The sequence below is a fragment of the Pan troglodytes genome, chromosome 17 (assembly GCF_028858775.2).
Source record: "Pan troglodytes isolate AG18354 chromosome 17, NHGRI_mPanTro3-v2.0_pri, whole genome shotgun sequence".
Classification (NCBI taxonomy): domain Eukaryota; kingdom Metazoa; phylum Chordata; class Mammalia; order Primates; family Hominidae; genus Pan; species Pan troglodytes.
In genome coordinates this window covers 59,571,940-59,593,988 of record NC_072415.2, presented here as the reverse complement: position 1 = coordinate 59,593,988, position 22,049 = coordinate 59,571,940, and the positions used below count along the sequence as shown (strand labels likewise).

General features: G+C 44.9%; 1 long non-coding RNA gene across 1 annotated transcript in view; it reads right to left on the bottom strand.

The window, feature by feature from the left end:
• Positions 1-22,049, bottom strand: part of LOC134808607 (uncharacterized) — a 28,331-nt gene that overhangs the window by 5,854 nt on the left and 428 nt on the right. Inside the window, exon 2 of the long non-coding RNA XR_010151919.1 lies at positions 21,780-21,957. This is a non-coding gene — a long non-coding RNA (uncharacterized LOC134808607). The remainder of the gene's footprint in view (positions 1-21,779; positions 21,958-22,049) is intronic.

Sequence of the window (22,049 nt, the reverse complement as noted above, 5' to 3'; positions counted from 1 at the left end):
GGAAGAAAACCAGTTAGGTCACAGCTTGGAAGTAAAATCCTTCCACTAATGAAAGCCTTTGCATGTAAGATGGTTCCCCTGAGGCTGGTAACAATGCTGGCAGAAGAGCGGAGAAGGATACTGATTTCACTTCATCTGGCCCAAGAGCCCCACCAGGGAGAGCCAAGCAAATGGCATTGTGGGGCTTAGTAAGAGGGTAAGATAGGAAGGGAGGGAACCACCTGCCCAGGAGTTCCTGCGACTCACAGAGGAAACTTTGCCAAGGCCTCTAGTGCATGGAATCCCTAAAAAGCTCCCAGCCTAAGTGCCTCCCTACTGCAGAAATCGCTTTCACAGCTGCTCCTGTCAAACCTCCACTTAAACATTTCCAGAGTTGGGGCCCCACTGCTTTTGAGGCAGCCCATTCCATTATTGGACCACTTTAGTTGTTGGAAGATTTGTATTATTTTTTAAGAGAAATAATCAGATCTGACGCAGGAAGCACAATATATAATCACATTGTATAAAATGACCCTGAGTGTGTGAGTGTGTGCACATGTGTTTGGGAGGTCATATGCCAAAATACTAACACTATGAGAGCTGGAATTTCTGATAATTTTTATTTTCTCTTTTTTGCCTGTCTGTATTTTCTAAAATGAACAAATTTACTTGGTAAAGTGGGAAGAGATCATATTACATATTGTTTAGGATTAGTGGGAAGAGATCATATTACATATTGTTTAGGATTAGTGGGAAGAGATCATATTACATATTGTTTAGGATTAGTGGGAAGCCAGGGGTGGTAGCTCATGCCTGTAATCCCAGCACTCTGGGAGAACAAGTTGGGAGGATTGCTTCAGCCTAGGAGTTTGAGATCAGCCTGGGCAACATCGTAGGAACCCTGTATCCATGAAAAAAAAAAATTTAGCAGTGCATGGTTGTTGCATGCCTGTAGTCCTGCTACTAGGAGGCTGAGGTAGGAGGATCACTTGAGCCTGAGAGGTCAAGACTGCAGTGAGCCATGATCGCACCACTGCATTCCAGCCTGGATGACAGAGAAAGATTCTGTTTAAAAAAAAAAAAAAAAAAGATTGGTCACGGTGGCTCACACCTGTAATCCTAGCACTTTGGGACACCGAAGCGAGAGGATCACTTGAGATTAGGAGTTCAAAACCAGCCTGGCCAACATGGTGAAACCGCATCTCTACTAAAAATACAAAAAAAATTAGCTAGGTGTGTTGGTGGGCACCTGTAATCCCAGCTACTTGGGAGTCTGAGGCAGGAGAATTGCTTGAACCCAGGAGGCAGAGGTTGCAGTGAGCCGAGATTGTGCCACTGTACTCCAGCCTGGGCAACAGGGCGAGACTCCATCTCAAAAGAAAGGAAAAAAAAAAAAAAAGATTAGTGGGAGATAAAATATTTTTCCTCCCACAAAGGGGAGATAAATCCTTTCATATTTTGCACCCATTGGTCCCAGTTCTGTTGGATCTACCCTCAAGTGGGCAGTGGTCCCAGATGGGGCAGCCAGTCAAAGGCCAGGCCAGAACTTTCTATGCTGCTGTTTCAGCCTGAAGACATGCCACCCAGTATAAGAGAAAGGAAGCTTTTCAGCAGCTGTGGTAAACTTAAGCACGTCCACACTTCAGTGGATTAAGAAAATCAATTTCTTCTCAGAAAAGGGGGTGCTCAGCTGTCATATTCTAATCAGTACTTTCCAGAAATGCAATGAATTTAAAGCCAGTTTAGGTAAAGACAGGTTAGTGGAGAAACGTTTTGGTCTGAGCGATTCAGGAGAAGAAAATTACAATCCCTGGCATTTGCATAGCCCTTTGAGAGAAAATCTTCCACAGGCATGAGCTTATGTGACTTAACCCAGAATACCCTCTCCCCACACCACCCCAACCAAAACACACAATGCATCCAAAACATTGCATGGGTATGCATTGCATGGGTATGCAATGAGGGAAGAAGGGCCTCATTGCCTCAGATTCTCTAAGGGGTCTGTTAAAGGGTTAGGGCCACTGGTCTGATAGATGCAGCTCATAACTGGTTTTCAGCAAACTAAGTCCGGGTCCTCATCTGTTGAAAAGCAGTGTTGGGTGACATGATCTCTGTAACCTCTTCCAGCTCCTGCTGCCCCTGTCTTTGTTACACTCTCCAGGCACTTGGGAGTCAGAACTTTTTCCAGGGCCTAGAGGTGACCCGACATTCACCATCTATCACGGCCTGCCCCAGGACCTGTCATGGAGTGATGAGGACGTCTCCCTGCCTGGTGGTGGGATTTGCAGCCAATAAAACCCTCCACCAGGCAAGAGGATTGTGAGACCTGTCTGACTACAATTTATTCTCCTTGGTCACTTTGACTGACTGCAGCCAAGTGCCAGGGGAAATTTGAATTTGAATGCTGCTGCATGTGAAATTAGCTTAGAAAAATATACAGGCTCTCTTCAACAATGGGCAATTCCAGCTGAATCTAAAGAGCCACAATTGGGGTGGGATAAACAGACGCTGTCCAGTTCGGGAGAGTCTCAGGAAACCAGAGGGAGATTAACTTCTTACTGGAGGGAGCACATTAGCCTGCAGCAGAGGCAGTTGCTCAGCTTAAAAAGGATGAATGGAGGCAGGAGAGACCAGAAGGGATGGGGGATAAGTCAGAAAAACATTATTAAGCTCATCTGAAGAATACATTCAGGAAGTCATGGGTGTAAGCAAGAAAAGGGCAGCTTCGAAAACAGATGTGCAAGCACAGTTGTTGCAGCAAGGTGTGTGTAGGAGCAGAAGGTTGGAGGCAACCTACGTGTGCATCCCTGGGAGACCGCTGAAACATACTGGGGAATACTATGTGGCCATTGAAAAGAATGTGGTAGAGGCCAGGTGCCGTGGCTTATGCCTGTAATCCCAGCACTTTGGGAGGCCAAGGTGGGCGGGTCACCTGAGGTCAGGAGTTCGAGACCAGCCTGGCCAATACGGCAAAACTCTGTCTCTACTAAAAATACAAAAATTAGCCGGGTGTGGTGGCAGCCTCCTGTAGTCCCAGCTACTCAGGAGGCTGAGGCAGGGAGAATTATTTGAACCTGGGAGGTGGAGGTTGCAGTGAGCCGAGATTGGGCCACTGCACTCCAGCCTGGGCGACAGAGGGAGACTCCATCTCAAAAAAATAAGAAAAAGAAAAAAAAAGAATGTGGTAGATCAATGTGGACCGATATAGAAAAAACTCCACTTTTTCTTTGCTAAGTAAAGAAAAAAGCAAGGCATAGGAAAGCATGAAACGTATATGTGGAATATGTTATGCTTTATGCTTTTAAAGGGAAAATGCTTATAGATTTGTATTATCTCTCTGAAAGAATTCCCAAGAAACAGATCAGGAGTGGAAGGGAGACTCACTTTTCACCTTCTACCTTTCTAGACTTTTTAAATTATTTACTATGTGCCTGTATTCCTGTTTGAAAGTGTAAATAAGTGAATAATGTTAAAAAAGGAGAAGGAGGGGAAAGCAGTAGTTGCTGTCCTCCCTCCAAAGTCAGCTCTGCCACGGAGCCATCTTCCCTTTCCAGATGGGATGGTTAACTTCATGTGCCAACTTGGTGAGCCACGGTACCCAGAGAGTTGGTCAAACATTATTCCAGATGTTTCTTCGAAAGTATTTTTGGGGAGTTTTTTTGTTTTGTTTTGAGATGGAATTTCACTATTGTTGCTCAGGCTGGAGCAGTGGTGTAATCTCGGCTCACTGCAACCTCCACCTCCCATGTTCAAGCAATTCTCCTGCCTCAGCCTCCCAAGTAGCTGGGATAACAGGCATGTGCCATCATGCACAACTAATTTTTTTTTTTTTTTTTTTTTTTAGTATTTTTAGTAGAGACGGGGCTTCACCATGTTGCCCAGGCTGGTCTCGAACTCCTGACCTCAAGTGATCCACCCACCTCCACCTCCCAAAGTGCTGGAATGAGATTAAATTTAAATCAATAGGCTTTGAGTAAATTAGATGACCCTCCATTGAATGGGTGGGCCTCATCCAATCAGTGGAAGGCCTGCATAGAAAATAATTCCTTCTTGCTCAGGGGAAAGAAGGAATTCTGCCAGCAGACTGCCTTTGGACTCAAACTGCAACTCTTCACTGGGTTTCCAGGCTGCAGGCCTACCCTGCAGATTTTGGACTTGCCAGCCTCCATCATCACGTGAGCCAATGCCTTAAAATAAACTTCTCTATAGATATATACTCTGTTGGTTCTCTTGATCTGGAGAGCACTGACACTAGGGCTTGAGAGAATCTCTGAGCCCAGGCTTGTGCATAGACACAAGTGAGGTGGCCTTTGCTACCTGCTGGGGAAAGGGTGGGGTCTGCAAATCGTTCACGTGGAAACTGGACACTGACCTCACTCTGGGGTCAGAGCTGGGAGGAAGGTGGGTCTGGCCAGGCCTCTCCCTGCATATGAAGCAACCACCCATAGCTCTCCCATGGACACTTTGAGTACTCCCCAAGCATGAACTGGAAGCTCTATTTGCTTCCTCCTGGCCCTTCCTCACAATCTTTCTTTTCTGTTTCCTCTCTCACTCTCCAAGTCCTTTCCCTTCCATGTTTTCCTTGTGAACAAGGTTACACCAATAAGGCAAAAATAAAAATGTTGCTATGTTGCTGTTTCCTCCCCAGCTATGAGCCTATTTGCCTCAGTTCAGTTACTCCTCATGGCTTCCAGCGCCAGCAAGTTCTGCTGAGCAGAAAAGACAGTCGATCAGCTGGTTACTTTGTCTCAAAAGACCCAAACAGTAAGTTTGACCATTGTCCTCTGCTTTCATTGACCAAATAAAACCAGGTGATTCAGGTCAAAATGATTGAAAATGACATGCATATACCGGGTGCAGTGGCTCATGCCTGTATTCCCAGCACTTTGGGAGGCTGAGGCAGGCGGATCATTTGAGGTCAGGAGTTTGAAACCAGCCTGGCCACCACGGTGAAACCCCATCTCTACTAAAAATACAAAAATTTAGCCAGGTGCGGTGGCGTGCTCCTATAATCCCAGCTACTTGCGTGGCTGAGGCAGAAGAATCGCTTTACCCCAGGAGGGAGAGGTTGCAGTGAGCCAAGATCACGCCACTGCACTGCAGCCTGGGTAACAGAGCAAGACTCCATCTCGAAAAAACAAAAAAAGAAAGAAAGAAAATGACATGTACAAATACTCTTTTTTTCTCCCTTCCCAACTCATGATACACTGCATTATTCATTCAGATTGTGTTATTCATTCCTTATTCCACCATGAAATATGGCATAAAATAATCTCAGACCTTGTATTGGGTGGTCCCTTTACACTAAGTCTCCTTCCCCATATTCCGAATTCAATTAAGTAGTCAATCTGGAAAGACATACTGAAATCAGTTATGATGAAGGCAGCACACTAGCCACTGAAAAGATTCAAAAGGGCAGAAAAAGAGCTTATGGACAAGACAAGTGAATAAAGCGCAACACATAAATAGATCATAATAAGCAAAGCAGTATAAGGCTAAAGAAGTGACAGATAAGAGGAGAGCAGTCACCGTGGGCTGGAGTGTCTCAGAAGGCTCTGGCCTTGAAGATACATAGGAGGGCATTAAAAATAGATAAAAGTTTAAAAAATAATCCTGCTTTACCTTCTGTTACATCATTTAATCCCTATAGCTACCCAGCAGGGGAGGTGGTTCAGGCAAATCTTCCCATTGTCAGGCAGGTTCAGTTCAAGGAAACCAAATGTTTCCTGCCACACACCAGGAAGGGATGTTCAAAGAGGCCAGTTGCTTTCACCAATGTTATGGAGTATGTCAATGCCAGAATCAGGGCTGGAGCCAGGTTTCCAAACTCCATAGTTGGTGCTCTGGTCATTGAATGAGAGAGATCGACAAGGATTTCCAGGCGAGTGCATTCAGGCAGAAAGGCCCAGAGGCACAAGGGAGAGGAGCCAAGAAAAGTGGGCACCCATTCTCATTCTTATAGGACATGTATGCACACACGTGCATGTGCACACACACACATGCACACTACATTTTCCTCAAATTACACTTCTGCCTGAGAGAGTAAGAACAAGCAAAGCCTTATGCACGCATCAACGACACCAGGATTCAAGAGGACAGCTTTGACCTCTAGGCTCTTGCCCCCCATAGGAATTGAGCTCCAAATTCATTCAGCAGGATTAATATGATGACAGAAAAGCTTGCATTTGAGGCCGGGCATGGTGGCTCATGCCCATAATCCCAGCACTTTGGGAGACCAAATTGGGCAAATCACTTGAGGTCAGGAGTTCGAGACCAGCCTGGCCAACATGGCGAAGCCCTGTCTCTACTAAAAAATACAAAAATTAGCCGAGGGTGGTGGTGCCCATCTGTAATCCCAGCTATGCAGGAGGCTGAGGCAGGAGAATCACTTGAACTTGGGAGGTGGAGCTTGCAGTGAGCCGAGATTGCGCCACTGTACTCCAGCCTGGGCAACAGAGCAAGACTCAGTCTCAAAAATAAATAAATAAATAAATAAATAAATAAATAAATAAATAAGCTTGCATTTGAGTTTGTCTGACTTTATGTCAGAAACTCATAGAAGAAGTAATAGTGTAATAACTCTGTTCAGCCAAATAAATAAATGGAGCTTTATCAATCCATGCAAAGTTATGCACATTATCCCAGAGCTGATAGTTTCAGCCATACACAAGAGAATTATCACCAAGACAAGGAATTTGTCCTAGGAGCAGTAAATTGTGGGGTGAGTTGTTCACTTCAGTCATTGGTCTGGGCCTTCCAAGTGGACAAGACTCCACCGTCGGGTGACCAGCCTGGATATGCTATCACTGGGAGCTGTTACAAGCCCAGCTGATGTGAACAGAAAAGGAATGAGTGTGACCTGCCAAGAGATAACGGACAGTGGCCTCCACTTTCTCTACCTAGGTTGGCCAGTCTCCTTATCGGCACAGTCAGGATAATAAAACTCCAGGTTTATTTGGATCCCTCAGAGGACACTGCCACGTGGGAACAACTGAGCTGTCATCTTGGACTTTACTCCCCAGCAGACTCAGTGGGGAAAGGGGGGAACATTCTGGGGACCTCGGTAGAGGGGCTTCAGACCTGGATAGATTCCCAAGCAGGGTAAAGTTCAACTTCCTCCAGGATATTTCTTTCCGCTGCTGCTGGGTTTTGCAATGTCCTCCCTTCATATTATCTAGAAATCCAGACCCTCTGCTTTTTTTTTTGAGATGAAGTCTCACTCTGTTGCCCAGGCTGGAGTGCAGTGGCACCATCTCAGCTCACTGCAACTTCTGCCTCCCAGGTTCAAGCAATTCTCCCTGTCTCAGCCTCCCGAGTAGCTGGGATTACAGGTGCCAGCCACAACACCCGGCTAATTTTTGCATTTTTAGTAGAGATGGGGTTTTTTGTCGTGTTGGCCAGGCTGGTCTTGAACTCCTGACCTCAGGTGATCCGCCCGCCTTGGACTCCCAAAGTGCTAAGATTACAGGTGTGAGCCACTGTACCCAGCCTATTTTACAATTTTATAAGTTACAGACAAATTATAACAACGGAAAATAGGCTGGGCACAGTAGCTCACACCTGTAATCCCAGCATTTTGGGAGGCCAAGGCGGATGGATCAGTTGAGGTCAGGAGTTCAAGACCAGCCTGGCCAACATGGTGAAACCTCGACTGTACTAAAAATACAAAAATTAGCCGGGTGTGGTGGCAGGCACCTGTAATATCAGCTACTCAGGAGGCTGAGGCACGAGACTTGCTTGAACCTGGGAGGCAGAGGTTGCAGTGAGCTGACATCACACCATTTCACTTCAGCTTGAGTGACAGAGCAAGAGTCCATATCACAAAAAAAAAAAAGGAAAATAATTATCATTTAAACACATGCAAACAAACTCCATCCAGTGGAGTGACAATTCTCCCACTTCACCACCATTAAGGAAAAACCTGTTTTAGGCTGGATGTGGTGGCTCACGCCTGTAATCCCACCACTTTGGGAAGTTGAGGCAGGTGGATCACCTGAGGTCAGGAGTTCAACACCAGCCTGACCAACATGGTGAAACCCTGTCTCTACTAAAAATACAAAAATTACCCAGGCATGGTGGATTATGACCACGTGCCTGTAATCCTAGCTACTAGGGAGGCTGAGGCAGGATAATTGCTTGAACCCAGGAGGTGGAGGTTGCAGTGAGCCAAGATTGCACCACTGCACTCCAGCCTGTGCTACAGAGCCAGACTCCGTCTCAAAAGAAAAAAAAGTTTCACCTCCACTACACCTTTATTTTAATATTCCCAATCTTCTTTGGATTGTCCTTTTTTTTTGAGTCTCCCTCTGTCACCCAGGCTTGAGTGCATGGCACAATCTCGGCTCACTGCAATCTCCTCCTCCTGGGTTCAAGCAATTCTCCTGCCTCAGCCTCCTGAGTAGCTGGGATGACAGGCACGCGCCACCACACCTGGCTAATTTTTATATTTTTAGTAGAGACAGGGTTTCACCATCTTGGCCAGGCTGGTCTCTAACTCTTGACCTCAGGCGATCCACGCACCTGGGCCTCCCAAAGTGCTGGAATTACAGGCGTGAGCCACCGCACCTGGCCTAGATTGTCCTTTGTTTTTGTTTTGTTTTGTTTTATTGTTTTTTGAGATGCAGTCTCAATCTGTCACCCAGGCTGGTATGCGGTGGCATGATCTCAGCTCACTGCAACCTCTGCTTCCCGAGTTCAGGTGATTCTCCTGCCTCAGCCTCCAAAGTAACTGGGATTACAAGTGCATGCCACCATGCCCGGCTAATTTTATATTTTTAGTAGAGACAGGATTTCACCAGCCTTGGCCTCCCAAAGTGCTGGTATTACAAGCATGAGCCACCACACCTGGCCTGGATTGTCCAGTTTTCTTCTTAACGAGTTAAATATAATCTTTTTTTTTTTTTGAGACAGGGTCTCGCTCTGGTGCCCAGGCTGGAGTGCAGTGGTGTGATCGTGGCTCACTGTAGCATTGATTTCCAGGCTCAGCGATTCTCTCACCTCGGCCTCCAGAGCAGTTGGAACCACAAACACGGGCCACCAAACCTGGCTATTTTTATTATTATTATTATTTTTTGTAATGATGGGATCTCACTACATTGCCCAGGCTAGTCTCCAACTCCTGGGCTTAAGCGATCCTCCTGCCTCAGCCTCCCAAAGTGCTGGGGTTACAGGCATAAACCACCATGCCCAGCAAAATCTTATCATGTATTAACTTTTTAAAAAAATCTACTCCTGGCCAGGCGCAGTGGCTCACGTCTGTAATCCCAGTGCTTTGGGAGGCTGAGGCAGGTGGATCAGTTAAAAGTTCAAGACCAGCCTGGCCAACATGGTGAAACCCTGTCTCTACTAAAAATACAAAATTTAGCTGGGCATGGTGGCAGACGCCTATAATCCCAGCTACTCGGGAGGCTGAGGCAGGAGAATCTCTTGAACCCAGGAGGCGGAAGTTGCAGTGAGCTGGTATCATGCCACTGCACTTCAGCCTGGGAGACAGAGTGAGACTTCGTTTAAAAAAAGAAAAAGAAAAATCTACTCCTGATAATTCCTACCTATTGGATTTAGTTCTGCACCCTCATCCATGCTGTGATCCAAGTCCCAGAAGACTGTCAACGTGGATCCCACTCCAGGGTCTTTTCTGTTCCAGGCCAAACATTCCCAATCTACCTAGTAATACACTAATTACAAGCTGCAAATCGGACAGGCCTGGTTTGAAATCCCTTGTCTACAACTTTATGCCTAAGTACCCTTGGCAAGTTACTCAGTATTGCTTATCTTCATTTCCCTCACCTGTGTAAAGGGACTAGAAATGCCCACTCCAGGCCAGGCGTGGTGGCTCACGCCTGTAATCCCAGCACTTCGGGTGGCTGGGGCAAGCAGATCACTTGAGGTTAGGAGTTCAAGATCAACCTGGCCAACATGGAGAAACCCCCTCTCTACCAAAAAATACAAAAACTGGGCTGGGCGCAGTGGCTCAGGCCTGTAATCCCAGCACTTTGGGAGGCCGAGGTGGGAAGATCATTTGAGGTCAGGAATTAAAGACCAGCCTGGCCAACATGGTGAAACCCCATCTCTACTAAAAAATACAAAAATTAGGTCGGGCGCAGTGGCTCATGCCTGTAATCCCAGCACTTTGGGAGGCTGAGGCAGGCAAATCATGAGATCAGGAGATCAAGACCATGCTGGCCAACATGGTGAAACCTCGTCTCTACAAAAAATACAAAAATTAGCTGGGTGTGGTGGCACGCATCTATAGTCCCAGCTTCTCGGGAGGCTGAGGCAGGAGAATCACTTGAACCCAAGAAGCAGAGGTTGCAGTGAGCCAAGGTCATGCCGCTGCACTCCAGCCTGGTGACTGAGCGAGACTTCATCTCATAAATAAATAAATACAAAAATTAACCAGCGTGGTGGCGGGCTCCTTTAATCCCAACTACTTGGGACATTGAGGCAGGAGAATCGCTTGAACCCATGGAGGCAGAGGTTGCAGTGAGCCGAGATCGTGCCACTGCACTCCAGCCTGTGCGACAGAGTGAGACTCCGTCTCAAAAAAAAAAATTTTATATATATATACAAAAAATTAGCCGGGCATGGTGGCACATGCCTGTAATCCCAGCTACTTAGGAGGCCGAGGCAAAAGAATCACTTGCACCTGGGTCTTAAAAGAAAAAAAAATTGCCCACCTCAGAGACGTATGTCAGACAGACTCCAAGATGGCCCCTGCGGCATTCACCTGCTGGTACTCATTCTCTTGTGCCACCCTGGGGAGCAGGGACAGGGTGCTCCACGCACCCTTTGCCCACAAAAATGATGGGGAAAAGCTTCTTCTGACGCTGAACTGGTGCCATCTAGTGGCCCATGGTGTCCCTCAGCCACTCCACCACAGAAATGAAGTTTTTGTGAATAGTAGTATTTAGGGCTTCTTTCTGGACTAACCCTTGGCAATATCCAAGACAAGTTTTCCCATAATTTTGGTATCCCTTTTCTGAAATTCTCTCCCATGACAGGCAGGTGTAATGGAAAGAAAGCAAACAGTGTCAGGCTCACCTAGCTCTATGCATAATGCATCCCCAACCACTTACTGCCTGTAGAGCCTTGGGCAAACTACCAAACTTCCCTGAGCCCCAAGTTCATCCTCTGTAAAACGTGGGTCGTACAATCCTCCTTACAAAGTGATTCTGGGAAATATGTGGGAGGAACCATACCCAGTGCTCAACATGCAAGTAGATGCTCACTAAATAATTAGCTGTATTTTCATGTCTTCCCCTTTATCATCGTTCCATCCTATCTTCTCTCTGGGCTCCAGAATTACTTTCCATTACCTAAAATATTCATTGACACTAAGAAGCGTCAGACTGAATGTATTCCTCTCCCCAGGAACACAAAGGATTCATGCCAGGAGGCCTGGGGTTCCGTCCTGCTCCAGGTCTGCCATTTACTGGGTTAGTTAACCTTTCTCATAACACAAAAATTGCATTGTAAAGATTATTTGATTTAACAAATGCGAAAGTAACTCACATAAAATAAGCATTCAGGCCGGGTGCAGTGGCTCATGCCTGTAATCCCAGCACTTTGGGAGGCCAAGGAGGGCGAATCACTTGAAGTCAGGAGTTCGAAACCAGTCTGGCCAACATGGCGAAACCCTGTTTCTACTTAAAAAAAAAAATACAAAAATTAGCTGGGCATGCTGGCGTGCACTTGTAATTCCAGCTACTTGGGAGGCTGAGGCACTTGAATCTCTTGAGCCTGGGAGGCGAAGTTTGCAGTGAGCCGAGATCATGCCACTGCACTCCAGACTGGGAGATATAGAGTGAGACTCTGTCTCAAAAAAAAAAAAAAAAGCATTCAATAAATATTAATATTCATTCCAGAAATAGATGAATTTTACAAGAGGAAAGATGGAAGGAGGCAACTCTAACATAATTAGTCACTGGTGCAATTTTAGAAATGAAGTCAGATATCCAGGCACGAGTCGTATCTAACTGCATTGCCGACTCTACATAGGTATGTTAATCCCAGTCTCATTGTCCCCTTCAAGTTTTTAGAAGAGTATTTGTCCCTGGGTATGTAGAGCAAATCAACTCTTTAATAATTGTTAGTACAAAGGAGTTAGCACGTTGAAAAGAAATGGAACATGGTGAAGAGGAGGACGGGGAAGCGGCTGACTGCACATATAGACAATGCTCACGCAGCTGAACCATCATTTATTGCCAGGGCATGGTGGTTACTCCTGACTCTGTCCATCACCCAGGGTCCCAGCTGGAAACAGAATTCGCCAAGTGTAGCTCAAGTGAAAAAACCCTAATGAAGGGACTCCCAGCAGAGGCATAGATAGAGTTAAGAGAGCAAACAAACAAAGACTGGTCACCTCCCCTTGGATAGAGGAGGAAAGGAGAAGATGGAGCTACTAGAGCCCAGTGAGACCTGAAATCATGGAAGAAGACCACCATCGGGAGCAGGGATCATGGAGGAAACAACTAGTGTCAGATTCTCCATTGCAAGCAAGAGACAGCCCTGGACTTTGGAGATTTTTGTCTGTAGAATTTTCCCTTGTGTGTGTGATTAATTTGACTATTTAAAAATTTTTTTTAATTAACACATAATAATTATACATATTTATGGGGTACATAATGGTGTTTTGATACACATCATGTATAGTGTTCGGATAGATCAAGGTAATTCACATACCCATGATCTCAAACATTTATCATTTCTTTGTGTTGGGAACATTCAATATCCTCCCTCTAGCTATTTGAAACTATATATTATTGTTAACTATAGTCATCCTACAGTGGTAGAGAACATTAAACCTTATTCCTCTTATCTAGCTGTAATTTTGTATCCTTTAGCAAATCTCTCCCTATCCCTTTCCCTACCCTTCCAGCTTCTAGTATCCTCTGTTCTACTTTTTACTTCTATGAGATAAACTTTTTAGCTTCCACACATGAATGAGAATGTGCAGGATTTAACCTGCTGTTCTGGTGGTTTTTTTCTTGTTTTTTTTTTTTTTTTTTTTTGGAGATGGAGTTTTGCTCGTCACCCAGGCTGGAGTGCAATGGTGCGATCTTGGCCCACCGCAACCTCTCACTACTGGGTTCAAGCAATTCTCCTGCTTCAGCCTCCTGAGTAGCTGGGATTACAGGCGACCGCCATCATGACCAGCTACTTTTTGTATTTTTAGTAGAGATGGGGTTTCAACATGTTGGCCAGGCTGCTCTTGAACTCCTGACCTCAGGTGATCCACCCACCTCAGCCTCCCAAAGTGCTGGGATTACAGGCGTGAGCCACCGCGCCTGGCATCTGGCTTATTTCACTTAACATAATGTCCTCCAGTTCCAGCCATGTTGCCTCAAATGACAGAATTTCATTCATTTTTATGGCCGAATAGTATTCCATTTTGTATTTATATCACGATTTCTTTATACATTCATCTGTTGTTAAACACCTATGTCATTTCCATATCTTGGCTAGTGCAAATATTGCTGCAATAAACATGAGGATGCAGAGGTTTCTTCAATATACTGATCTCCTTTCCTTTGGGTAAATGCCCAGTAGTGGAATTGCTGGATCATATGATAGTTCTATTTGTAGTTTTTTAAGGACCCTCCATACAGTTCTCCATAGTGGCCATACTAGTTTACATTCCCAGCAGCAGTGCATAAGAATTCTCTTTTCTCTACATAATTGCTAGCATTTGTTAGCTTTTGTCTTTTTGATAATAGCAGTTCTAACTGGGAAGAAATGATACCTCGTTGTGGTTTTAATTTGCATTTCCCTGATGATTAGTGATGTTGAGCATTTTTTCATCTATTAATTTGCCATATGTACATCTTCTTTTAAGAAATGTCTGTTCAGGTCATTCACCCACTTTTTAATTAGATTGTTTGGTTTTTTGCTGTTGAGATGTTTGAGTTCCTTGCGTATTCTGGATATTAATTCCCTGTTAGATAAATAGTTTGAAAATACTTTCTCCCATTCTTTAAATTGTCTTTTCACTGTGTTGACTGTTTTCTTTGCTGTGCTGAAGGTTTTTAGTTTGATATCATCCCATTTGTTTATTTTTGCTTTTTCTGCTTTTGTTGCTTTTGAGGTCTTACTCATAAAATATTTTCCCAAGCCAATGTCCTCAAGTGTTTGTCCTATGTTTTCTCCTAGTAGTTTTGTTTTTTGACTGTTTCTGTTTTTGTTTGTTTGTTTGTTTGTTTTGAGATGCAGTTTTGCTTTTTTGCCCAGGCTGGAGTGAAGTGGTGCAATCTCGGCTCACTGCAACCTCCGCCCCCCAGGTTCAAGTGATTCTCCTGCCTCAGCCTCCCAAGTAGCTGGGATTGCAGGCGCCTGCCACCACACCTGGCTAATTTTTTGTATTTGGTAGAAATGGGGTTTCACCATGTTGGCCAGGCTGGTCTTGAACTCCTGACCTCAGGTGTGATCCACCTGCCTTGGCCTCCCAAAGTGTTAGGATTACAAGCGTGAGCCACTGCACCTGACCTTCTCCTAGTAGTTTTATAGTTTTAAATCTTACATTTAGGTCTTTGATGCATTTTCAGTTGATTTTTGTATAGCGTGAGAGATGGGGTTCTAGTTTAATTTTTCTGCATAAAAATAACCAGAATCATTTATTGAAGTGATCACCCTTTGCTCAATGAGTGTTCTTGGTATCTTGGTCAAAAATCAGTTGGCTATAGTTACATGAATTTACTTCTGGGTTCTCTGTTCTGTTCCATTGGTTTATGTGTCTGTTTTTATGCCAGTATCATGCTGTTACTATAGCTTTGTAGTATATTTTAAAGTCTTGTAGCATCATACCTCCAGCTTTGTACTTTTTGCTCATGCCTCCAGCTTTGTACTTTTTGCTCAGGATTCCTTTGGCTATACAGTCCTTTGTGGTTTGGTACAAATTTTAGGATTGTTTTTCTCTTTCTGTGAAGAATGTCATCAGTATTTTGATAGAGATTTTAGCTGAATCTGTAGACTGCTTTGGGTAGTATGGTTATTTTAACAATATTAGTTATTCCAACCCATGAGCATGGTATGTCTTTCAATTTATTTATTTATATATTTTATTTATTTATTTATTTATTTTCTTTTTTGAGATGGAGTCTCGCTCCGTCGTCCCAGGCTGGAGTGCAGTGGCATGATCTTAGCTCACTGCAACGTCTGCCTCCTGGATTCAAGCAATTCTCCTGCCTCAGCCTCCTGAGTAGCTGGGATTAACAGGCATGCACAACCATGCCCGGCTAATCTTTTTGTATTTTTAGTAGAGACAGTTTCACCATGTTGGCCAGGCTGGTCTTGAACTCCTGACCTCAGGTGATCCACACCCCCTTGGCTTCCCAAAGTGCTGGGATTACAGGCGTGAGCCACCGCGCCCGGCATCTTCCAATTCATGTTCTCTTCAATTTCTTTCATTGGTGTTCTTTAGTTTGCCTTGCAGATATTTTCTTACTTCCTTGGTTAAATTTATTCTTAGGGGCCAGGCTTGGTGGCTCACACCTGTAATCCTAGCACTTTGGGAGGCCGAGGTGGGCGGATCACCTGAGGTCAGGAGTTAGAGAACAGCCTGGCCAACATGGTGAAACTCCAACTCTACTAAAAAATACAAAAATTGGCCTGGTGCAGTGGCTCTCGCCTGTAATCTCAGCACTTTGGGAGGCCGAGGCGGGCGGATCACGAGGTCAGGAGATCAAGACCATCCTGGCCAACATGGTGAAACCCTGTCTCTACTAAAAATACAAAAAAAAAAAAAAAAAAAAATTAGCTGGGCATCGTGTGGGCGCCTGTAGTCCCAGCTACTTGGGAGGCTGAGGCAGGAGAATGGCGTGAACCCGGGAGGCGGAGCTTGCAGTGAGCCAAGATCATGCCACAGCACTCCAGCCTGGGCAAAGAGCAAGACTCCATCTCAAAATAAATAAATAAATAAATAAATACAAAAATTAGGTCGAGCGCAGCGGTTCACGCCTGATATCCCAGCATTTTGGGAGGCCAAGGCAGGCGAGTCATGAGGTAAAGAGATCAAGACCATCCTGGCCAACATGGTGAAACCCTGTCTCTAGTAAAAACACAAAAATTAGCCGGGCGTGGTGGCAGGTGTAATCCCAGCTACTTGGGAGACTTAGGCAGGAGAATCACTTGAACCCAGGAGGTAGAGGTTGCAGTGAGCTGAGATTGCACCATTGCACTCCAGCCTGGGCAACAAGAGCAAAACTCCATCTCAAAAAAATATATCTATTCTTAGGGTTTGGGGCTTTTGCGGGGGGGGGTTGGAGTGTAACTATGGTAAATGGGACTACCTTTTTAATTTTTTTTCTTTTTTTTGAGATGGGAGTCTTGCTATGTTGCCCAAGCTGGTCTGAACTACTGGGCTCAAGCAATCTGCCTGCCTCAGCCTCCTGAGTAGCTGGGATTACAGACGTACACCATTGTGCCATCTTGATTTCTTTTCTTGTTTGTGTCTAGAAATGCTACTTGTTTTTGAATACTGATTTTGTATCCTGCAACTTTACTAAATTCACTTATTAGTTCTGAGAGTTATTGAGTAGAGCCTTTATATTTTTCTTTTTGAGACAGAGTCTTACTCTGTTGCCCAGGCTGGAGTGTGGTGGTGTGATCTCCGCTCTCTGCAACCCCCACCTCCCAGGTTCAAGTGATTTTCCTACCTCAGCCTCCTGAGTAACTGGGATTACAGGCATGCACCACCACGCCCAGCTAATTATTTTGTATTTTTAGTAGAGACAGGGTTTCGCGATGTTGACCAGTCTAGTCTCAAACTCCTGACCTCAAGTGATCCACCATCCTCTACCACCCAAAGTGCTGGGATTACAGGCATGAGCCACTGCGTCCGGCCTGATTTTTCTATATATAAAATCATGTCATCTGTAAACAGGGACTATTTTACTTCCTTCTTTTCAAATTGAATGTCCTTTTTTCTTTCTTTTGCCTAATTGCTCTGGCTAGGACTTCCAGTATTATGTTGTAATTCAAGAAATATTTGTTGAGAACTTATTATAAACAAAAAAATTATTCTAGGCACTGAAGAAAAAAAAACAGACAAGAACTATGTCTTCTGCCAGGCGCAGTTGCTCATGCCTGTAATCCCAGCACTTTGGAAGGCCGAGGTGGGCGGATCACCTGAGCTCAGGAGTTCGAGACCAGCCTGGCCAAAATGGCAAAACCCCCTCTCTACTAAAAATACAAAAATTAGCCGTGGTGGCATGTGCCGGTAATCCCAGCTACTGGGGAACCTGAGGCAGGAGAATCATCGAAACCCGGGAGTCGGAGGTTGCAGTGAGCCAAAATCACGCCACTATACTCCAGCCTGGGCGACAGAGCAAGACTCTGTCTCAGAAAAAAAAAAAAAAAAAAAAAAGAACCATGTCTTCATGAAGCTTACATTTTTTGAAAAGGAGATAGAAATTTAAGAAGAAAACTAATAAATGTGATAATTTCATTCAGTGAGATATGTTGTGAAGACAATAAAACAAGATTATGTCAGAGAGGAGCTCCATAGACTGAGTGTCAGGGAAGGAGTTAAGGCTTCAGTGACTGGAAGAAGCCAACACGTGAAGACCTAGTTGTAAATCACTGGAAGGAAGAGCAAAAGCAAAGGCATCAAGACAGGAATGAGTTAACTGTATCCCTGAAGCAGCAAGGAGCCAATGTGGCTGGAGCAAAGTCAGTGCAGAGGAAAAGTATAGGAAATGAGGGCCTGGAGCTAGATCAGCCTGCACAGCACAGTAAGCAGTTTGGACTTTATTGGGTGTGAAATGTGAAGTCTTTCAAGGGTTTTAACCTGGGAAGCGCTTTGGAGAGAAGTGGGGAGTGTTATATTATATAGTTTATATTTTTTAAAGATTACATTTTCTGGTTATAGTTATTATAGTTCTAGAAACTGTATTTTAGGACAACCAAATCACCCCAGTTAATAAGAGAAAGCTCTTTTCACAAAGAATGCCAAGCTATTCAGATTAAAGAAAAATAAAGAGACATGGCAACCAAACACAATGCCTTATTCTGAATTTGGCTCTTCGTCCAAAAAAAATTCTATAAAAGATATTGTTGGGAAAATTGGCGGCAATTAAATATGGTCTCTAGATTAGATAATATTATTATAGTAAATGTTAAATTTTCTGATTCTAAAACTGATTATGAAAGAGAACAACCTGGCCAGGCACGGTGGCTCATGCCTGTAATCCCAACACTTTGGAAAGCCGAGACGGGCAGATCACCTGAGGTCAGGAGTTCAGGACCAACCTGGCCAACACAGTGAAACCCAGTCTGTACTAAAAATACAAAAATTAGCCAGGCGTGATGGTGGGCGAATGTAATCCCAGCTACTCAGGAGGCTGAGGCAGGAGAATCACTTGAACCCCGGAGGCAGAGGTTGCAGTGAGCCGAGATCGCGCCAATACACTCTAGCTTGGGTGACAGCAAGCCTCTGCCACAAAAATAAAATAAAAAGAAACAACAACCAGATGTCATGTGGGTCCTAGATTGGGTCTTGCTTTGTTTCTGGTTTTTTTGTGTGTGTGTGGCTGCTTTGGTTTGTTTATTTGTTTGTTTGTTTGAGACAGAGCCTTCCTCTGTCGCCCAGGCTGGAGTGTAGTGACATGATCTCAGCTCACTGCAACCTCTGTCTCCCAGCTTCAAGCAATTCACATGCCTCAGCCTCCAGAGTAGCTGGGACTACAGGTGTGTGCCACCACGCCCTGCTAATTTTTTCTATTTTTAGTAGAGACAGGGATTCACCATGTTGGCCAAGCTGGTTTCGAACTCCTGGCCTCAAGTGATCTGCCTGCCTCAGCTTCCCAAAGTGCTGGGATTACAGGTGTGAGTCAGTGTGCGTGGCGGGTCTTGCTTTGAACAAACCAACTGGGAAGGACATTTGGAGAACAACTGGGATAACTGAAATTGAGGTTAGGTATTAGAAGAGATGAAAATGTATCAACATGGTAAAATTGAGATTAACTGGAAAAAAATCTGATTATGAAATAGCATGTACAGTATAATTTCACCTGGTAAGTATATATGTATATACATACACACACGAAGTATATATCTCACACTATACTAGAAGGATATATTAAAGGTTAATCTTTTGGAAATATAAGGATTTTATTTTCTTAATCTGCTTACCTGCTATATCTGACTTTCTACAAAACATATAAATAATCTTAAATTTTTGAATAATTTTTAAATTTTACTTATTTATTTATTTATTTATTGAGATGGAGTCACTCTGTCACCCAGGCTGGAGTGCAATGGTGCGATCTTGGCTCACTGCAACATCTGCCTCCCAGGTTCAAGAAATTCTCCTGCCTCAGCCTCCCGAGTACCTGGGATTACAGGCACGTGCCACCATGCCCGGCTAATTTTTTCTTTTCTTTTCTTTTTTCTTTTTCTTTTTTTTTTTTTTTTGAGACAGAGACTCGCTCTGTCACCCAGACTGGAGTGCAGTGGTGCGATCTTGGCTCACTGCAACCTCCGCCTCCCAGGTTCAAGCCATGCTCCTGCCTCAGCCTCCCAAGTAGCTGGGACTACAGGCGTGTGCCACCATGCCCGGCTAATTTTTTGTATTTTTAGTAGAGAGAGACGGGGTTTCACCGTGTTAGCCAGGATAATCTCCATCTCCTGACCTCGTGATCCACCTGCCTCGGCCTCCCAAAGTGCTGGGATTACAGGCGTAAGGCATTTTGCCTGGCAACTTTTTCTATTTTTAGTAAAGACAGGGTTTCACCATGTTGGCCGGGCTGATCTTAACTCCTGGCCTCAAGTGATCTGCCACCCCGGCCTCCCAAAGTGCTGGGGATACAAGCGTGAGCCACCGCACCTGGCCAATTTTAAATTTTTTAATAAATAAATTGCTCTGGCTGTTCTAGATGGATTACAGGGGCAATCAAGAGTGGAAGCAGGTTGTCTAGTTGATCAGCAATATGCTTTTCAGTATCTGTTTCCCAAGTCTAGGTGGAAGCCAGATTCTTGCTGGAAATGAAGCTTCTCCTTCATGGGAATCCCACATACATGGCCAAAGAGATCTTATGTCTGGGAGCACAAATTGATATTCTCCAGGGTATTTTGTTGTCCAACAAAGCTGGGTAGAGATTTGCACAGGTCCACGGAGCTGCTCAGTAGAGGGAGGGTCCGGAGGAGTGCTATCCAGCAGACTAAAGGCAAGGCACCAGCCCTCTTTGAAGTTATACACTGGTCCAGCCAGGGAAATCACAAGCACACACACATACCCAACATCAGTTAATGACAAGATAAGAAAGAAAATGTACTTTTAAATTTGATCTTAAAACAATTCACAACTCTTAAAAATTATGCAGAATAAGCCAGGCGTGGTGGCTCACACCTGTAATCCCAGCACTTTGGGAGGCTGAGGCAGGTGGATCACAAGGTCAGGAGTTCGAGACCAGCCTGGCCAATATGATAAAACCTCGTCTCTACTAAAAATACAAAAATTAGCTGGGCGTGGTAGCATGTGCCTGTAGTCCCAGCTGCTCAGGAGACTGAGGAAGGAGAATTGCTTGAACCCAGGAGGCAGAGGTTGCAGTGAGCTGAGATGGTGCCACTGCACTCCAGCCTGGGCAACACAGCGAGACTCTGTCTCAATAAATAAATAAATAAATAAATAAATAAATAAATAATAAATAAAATTATGCAGAATAAGTAGAGCTATAGTAATAAAAAGCAAACTTTGCAGCTTCAGGAATTAAAGTGTCTCACAAACGGAATGAAATCCCTTAGGAAAGCCTAGTGAAGAAAAATGTCAGCTATTACCCTAACTCTGGGAGGTAAGGGAGAGACAGCCAGGCGGCAGAGAGGAGCAGCCAGCAGCCCAAGGTCCAGAGAGGCGAATAAAAGGACTCCAGCCACCTGACTAAGGGATTACATTTTCCGATTGTTGTGAAAAGAATTCCCCTTTCCTAGCTAACAAAGCCAATTTCTAAGTGAAGCTCAAAACAGCATTGTATGGGAGGCTCCGACTGAGAAGAACAAAGTAAATCCCTGGCAAGGGATTAAGACTTTCCTCTCCCCCCAACACCCTACCCTACTGCCCGCTCTCCTGGAGGCCCAGGAGCCAATCCTCTAAAGAGAATTCTATGAGGGGCAGGGGAAGTGGACGATAATGCTAAAAGACAGAGCATTGAATATTCACTCATCTGAAAATCCCCAAAGACGTTGCTTTCTAAGAAGATGGTCAGAGTAATGCATACTGGCCAACTGATTTAATGTGCCACACTGACAAACCCTTTCCTAAGAATTTATAGCCTCAACTAAAAACAGTTGTTTGGACAAACTGTCAAACTCCTGCAGGGCCCACTTGACATCCGTCTTTGTCAGGTCAGTGAGGAGAATGGCTATTACTTTGAAAAGGCTAAGGGTTTCTTGTTTCCTGCTGCTCCCAGGAGATCTACAGAGTAAGCGAAGCCTCGGCGGTTACCACTAGGCAGAACCCAATAGAAGTCCTCGGGAGAGGAGAGCCGTGTTTAAATTCAGCACTTGCCCAAGGCCGGCCAATCACTTGAGGTCAGGAGTTCCAGACCAGCCTGGCCAACATGGCGAAACCTCGTCTCTACTAAAAATACAAAAAATTAGCCGAGCATGGTGGCGGGCACCTGTAATCCTAGCTACTTGGGAGGCTGAGGCAGGAGAATCGCTTGAACCCCGGAGGGGGAGGTTGCAGTGAGCCAACATTACACCACTGCACTCCAGCCTGGGCGACAGAGCAAGACTCCATCTCAAAAAATTAATTAATTAATTAATTAATTCAGCACTTGCTATTCCGTTCCCATCTTCTTGGCTCTTGCCTGGATTTTTGCTACAGCTATCCTGGTGCTCTGCTTGGAATTCAGTCTCATGTTCCTGGCCTCATGAATGTACCCAGCCTCAGCACCAGAACAGTTCTCCTCAACACAGCTTTCACTGGGTCCACTTTGATGAGTTCAGGCAGCAGCGAACGCGGAATGTGATGTGGTGGATCAAGCCCTGAGAACAGAGCCAAAGCTGGGGTGAAGAGAGACAGCTGACCAAGAGACAGACTGCCCGGGGCAGGACAGGAGAGCAAGACTAGAACAGAG